Here is a 6,068-nt window from a genome sequence, read left to right as displayed (position 1 = left end):
GGTGTCTCACTATCATCAAGAAAGAAGAGCCAGAAGTGAAGTGTGTTTTGGACCCTGAGATTCTTGTGCACTGAACCTCTTCAATTCAAGAGACACCCGAAAAGTGACACCAGAGAAATGGCAGAGGAGCAGCAGCCGCCGTCAGCATCGGTCCCAAGAGCACGAAGCAGCAGCGGACACCCACATCCTAGAGTGAGAACAGAGTGCTTTGTGCCTGGCAGCTTACTGCAGAGCGCGGTTGCATTTGTTTGGGGAGCTAAGTTTGATGACTCACAGGGCTAGCGCAGGGTGGCTTTGAGCAGAGGCTAGCATCAGCGTGGCGGGTCTTTGGGGCATTTGTCTGCAGTGCTGAAAGAGCTTTGTAAAATTGCTTAGCAGGGCAGAGGCCAAAGTGCCATGTGGTTGGGAGGCTGAGGATCAGTGGGGGATGTGCATTCCTTGAGAAGAGGCTTTACGGCCGAAGAACTGTATCCTGAGCATTGCTGATCCTGAATTGTAACTTACTAACTTCCCTAATTAATTCCACAATCTCAGGACTGTGAGTTCTGCATGGCCTGACAATTCGTTGTTGAACCCCACAGAAACGTCGAGAGGGCTGTGAGGACAGCTGGAGTCAGAACTGGTGAAGACAGTGGGAAGATGGAGGTGTCTGACCTCTGCCCCTTAGGAATCACGTCTTAGGATGATGCTACATTTGATTCACCCTGTGAAATTCGAGTAGCGCAGATGTTACGTACCCTTTTGCTATTTTCCAGTGATCTTTGCCCATTTACAGTTCTGGATCCCCTGTGCCATTAGTCTCCCTTTCTAAAGAAAAAAAAAACTGGGGGGTCTCTTCATCTTAGTCAAGTTTACTGAAAGCTCCAGCAAGCTGGCTTGTGAAAATACCACAGACTGCCAGAAGAGAAAGCAATCCGTTTTGAAGAAGCACATCCAAAGTGGCCCTCTGCAGGCTGGACGGCAAGACATCCTCTCGCGTACTTTAGACCCGTCATCAGGAGGCAGCAATCCTCGGGCAAGGACATCAGGGAAGGTAAAAGAAGACCCGCAGTGAGTGGATTGACACGAGGATGGCCACAACAGGCCCAAACACACCAACAAGTATGAGGGGGGAGCAAGGCGGGGCGAGGCTGCATTCTGCCATTGGTTGGCTGGCTCCTAATAACAAAAACGACGACTGCACGGGTAGATTGGAAATTCGAATCCCCTCGGCGGCATCTTGGAAGAAAGACCAGCTATGACTTCTGAGAAATCAACCACTGACAACCCTATAGAGCCCAGTTTTATTTTGACACGTATGTGGTGGCCATACATCCGAATCGACTCAGCAGCGACTAACTGTAACGTCTGTTGACTCCAGGCATGAGTACGAAGTTAAAGGAGCAGGAATGACTTTTCCAAAACCAACTTCCTCGACTCACGGCGAGGCAGTGGGAAGGCTGGCGCTAATGGTCAAGCCAAGCGTCGGTCCAGCATTCAGAAAACATGGGGCAATTTCTCCTTTCAGACCCAAGCTAAATTTATATCCAAGCTAAACCTTCCTGGAGGATTACTTTTTCCAGTTGTGCCAGTAGTCCTGAGAAAGGCAGTCCCGAGAACCAAGCCATTTCTAACTGTCTTTAAGAATGTGTCGGTCAGTCAGAACTGGTACAGAGTTTAACGTAAGAAAAGACTCCAAGCCTTTTTGGTAATTTAACAGCTGCAGATGCAGGAAGTGAGGGTGATTTTGATGAAGAATTTGCTGTGACCAGGAGTTGGTTCAATTGCTTCAAACAAGACTTCCAACTGATCTTCTCAGCTCAGTGGTGGTGGGTCTGAGGGCCCTCAAAAAGACAGCGGTGCCCTGCTAAAGCTGGTAGCAGAAGGTACCACTTGGAATAGGTGTGGCTTTGCAGATAATCCAGTCTCCCATATCAGGATCACTATGCTTTCTCAAGACTCCCATTTCAAGGTGCTTCTCCCAGTAACTTTCCTGTTCTGGCTATCATGACAAAATACCCAAATGGTAACATTTCAGATCAGTCCCTGCTTCCCTTTGTTTGCCATGACAGTTCCAGTTCAAACTCCAGCATTAAAGGACAAGCAGAGGATATCCAAATCATTAAGGAAATTGAAAGTTTGCAACCCAAGGACTACATGTAGTCATTTCTTAATATTGTACAGCTTTTTGTTTGTTTGTTTGCTGTTTTATTTGTTTTGTGTACTTGATGAATCATAGCAACACTTTACCTCCATAATTTGAGGTCTTGAGTCTCATGGTATGCCATTCAAGAAGAACCCACCTAAGTTTCCTAGTTCCCTGTTGTTCTTTTGGCTTGTTATGTGTAGGAGGATAGCAACTGTGGCAGTTACATAGTCTCCTGCCAACTTGATAGAAATTCGATACCCAAAATTGGGCGGATAAAGGCATAAAGGTGGCTTGGTTTACAAACTTTCATAGGTGGGGGAACATATTCATAGGATTATAGGCTTAGGGTACAGGTGTTCACTTAACTGCAATTGTTAGGCAGTGGATACCCAAAATTGGGCAGGTAAAGGCATGAAGTGGCCAGCTTACAAACTTTCGTAGGTGGGGGAATACGCTCATAGGGTTATAGGATTATGGTGTAGGTGTTTACTTAATTGCAATTGTTAGGCATAGAATATTGTTGTTTTGTTCATGTATAGAATATTATGTTCAAATAAGATGGGCACATATTGAATTGTGTGTGTTTTAGTTTTATCCTGTTAGGTACAGATATGATTTTATTATTTTGTTTAAAAATTACATATGGCTAAAAAGTCCAGTAAATGTGTCAAGTTGACAAGGAGTGGGCTGTGACAGTTACATAATCTCCTGTCAATTTGGGCAAAGGTGTGGACTCTAGCCTGTCAACCAGGTCATAGCCAATGGTGCCTCTGTGTGGGCATTGCCTTCTCCTGAGGATTCTGGGAACTCCTGTCTTCCTCCATGGAAGCAGACACACTCACTCTCTGTTTCATCTTCCTGCTGACAAGACACATGGAGCCATGCTGATCCTAGCCAGAGCCCTGCAGTTGGAGGAGCCATGTGGAGACCCATGCCAGCACTGAGATGTTTCCACCGCCACTGGATCCAAAAGACTTTTCACCCACAGGCTATGTGGTGAAAGTAAGATTCTTACCTTTTCCTGAAACTTGCTTTGGTCTTGTTACTCTAAGAAGAGGAAGCAGTAGTATGTACACACACACACACACACACACACACACACACACACACACACGAGGGGGGGTACCCCTCCAACACTGTATTTTTTTTTCAAAGCTATGTATTTAAATTTTTTTACAAAAGAACCTTATCACCTTCAAAGTACTCTCCATTACACTTAATACATTTGTCAAATCCACCATTCCATTGTTGGAAACATTTTTCAAACTTATCTATTTGGATGTCTGACAGCTCCTTCCTCGTTTTTTTCTTCACTTCTTCTATGTCATCAAATCACTATCCTTTCATGCCCTTCTTCATTCACAGAAACAAAAGGAAGTCACACTGAAAGAAGTAAGGTGAGTAAGATATGTGGGGAAAGAGAGGCATGCTGTTTTGTTTTGTTTTTTTTCCACAAACTGGTACACGGAGATGGCTGCATGAGCAGGTGCACTGTCATGGTGGCAAAAAGCAGTTCCCCTTCAGCCACAAATCAGGCCTTTTTGTCCCACACTGTTATGCAATCTCAGAACCTCTAAATAGAAAGCTTGATTAAGAGTCTGACCTGGTGGAACGAACTCCAAATGTACTGCGAGTTGACATTTTCATCTGTTCAGGAAATTGACAGATGTCCAGAATGAGGTTTGTCATCAATGGACGTTTCACCTTTTTTGAAAGGAGAAACCGGTTGTACATTTGAGTTTTCCCCATAGCGCTGTCCTTTTAAGTTGTGTTCAACATCAGAATACTTTCTGTGGCATTTTCCCTAATTAGGAAACAAAATGTCACAGCTGCATACCATTCTCTGAAACCAGCCACCACAAAAAATGAGGTTTAACAAAAAACTGCTGTAATAAAAATTCACGATGACCAGAGAGAACCTTCCCAGGCAATGCCACTGGGTGCACTAACTCAGAGTGAGTTGCTGAATGCTTGTCTGGTTAGAAAACTATGGACTATGAAAGCTCTGGGTCTGTCCAGCACAATTCTGTTTTTTTTTGGAGGGGCACCCCCTGTGTACTACATCATAATAATAATACATAACAATAACAAGAAGTGTTCATGGGGGCAAGGGTAGAGGATGGAGGGGATAATGGGGAGCTGATATCAAAGAGTTCAAGAAGAAAAAAATGTTTTGACACATTATAGCAGCAATTGTACAATTAAGCTCAATTCATTTAAATTTTGAAATATTATGACACTATAAGAGCTCCCAATAAAACGATTAATAAAAGAGATTAAGAAAATACATATATAGGGAAAAAAATTCCTAGCGAGCTAAACCCACTAGCCTGAAAGGAGAGATTTTGTACCACACTTGAGGAAAAGCCAGATAAAGTGAGTACTATTTTGACCCGCCCTCATTACATTCATTTGGTAATAGTTATTGTCGCTCTGCTCACTCAGGCAGCTCAGGCCACCTTTCTCCCTCCCGTGAGTGGTGTACCAACAAGCTGAGGGATCTAAACTTCTGACGAGAGCAGATCTGTCCAGAATGACCTTTCATGGATTTTCAGAAAACATTTATTGAATAAAACTCACCTTTATTTTGAATAGAAACAACCACTAATCCTCAAAATCATTTGTTTTTGTTCTTTTTTATTTGTTTAAGGGGCAGAGCATAATAGTTAACACGACTTTTTTTCCTCTTTAAACAATAATTTCTAGAGTCCATTTTAAAAGTCATTAAAATATCCTATCCCTAAAATTTTGTCCAATGGCAAGTAATATTCATAATTATAATCTTGCAGTATGTATTTTTTATAAATTTAAGAATAATAAAATACTTTCAAACTAATTAAGGAAATGTTGACTCAATAGCAAGTATTTCTTGATTATCTATTATGTTTTCAACAACCAGGAATGCTTAGTAGTGCTATTTCTAGAAATATGGAGAAATTGAGGTACAATGAATTCCCAGAATCTGCTCAAGGTCACACAATTAGTAAGTGCTGAAAGAAGTATCAACAAAGCACATTGTAGTTTAACTTTTCTTAAAATGTTTAAAATCTAGATGAAAGGGTAAGACTAACTTATAAAAAATAAATAGATAATAATTAAACCCACAAGCTAGGACTTTGGGGATAGTAGAGAATCCAAGGATAGAAAGATTGATTGGAAAGATATAATTATTAGGCTTCCCATAGTTAGAGCAATAGTAAACCTTTAGCTACTAATGAGAAAGTTGGGCATTCGCCCCCAGCAGCTGCTGTACTCTGAAGGAGAAAGAGGGGGCCGTGTGCTCCTGTAATGCATTGGGGAACTGCTACTGTGCCCTTTAACATTGCTATGGGTCAGAGTCCACTCAAGGCAATGCATAAAGGTACGACTTGACTTAGGGCTTTATAATGAGTAGAATTTGCACAGAGAAGAGAGACAATGCAACTAGGTTGTGGAAGTGTAGTCAGAGCAAAAGAAGGCAAAGAGGAAAAAAAAGCAAACTGTTAATTTCATGGTATTTTCAAGTTAGATCCATGCCACTTCATTCTATCTTCTAACTGAGTAACTTATCCAAATCCAGTGTCAGCCAGTTGGTTCTGACTCAAGTGACCCTAAAGGAAAGAGTGGAAACCCCACGGGGCTTCCAAGGCGGCAAACGTCTCGCGGAAGCAGACCGCCTCATCTTTCTCCCCCTTCACAGCCAGGGGATTCCAACTGCTGACCTTTGGGTTTACAGCAACGTGCTTTCACCACTACACGGCCAGGTCTCCTTAGTAAGCCATTAGGTATCCTCTTTCTAACCACTATAAACAGGCTTTTACGATGAAAGCCCATGCCTGGCACTGGAGGAGGCTTAAAAATGTCTGTCCTCCGGTCCCGCCAGATTTGTAAGGTAGAATTGGGATCATGATAGTGGGGGAGAGGAAGCATTCAAGAATTAGAGGAAAATTGTATGTTTCAT

This window comes from Echinops telfairi, unplaced genomic scaffold, assembly GCF_000313985.2.
Source record: "Echinops telfairi isolate 266 unplaced genomic scaffold, ASM31398v2 ScPeMD7_1;HRSCAF=3_0, whole genome shotgun sequence".
Taxonomy (NCBI): domain Eukaryota; kingdom Metazoa; phylum Chordata; class Mammalia; order Afrosoricida; family Tenrecidae; genus Echinops; species Echinops telfairi.
The sequence above is the reverse complement of the archived record's forward strand: the minus strand, read 5'-3'. Positions refer to the sequence as shown.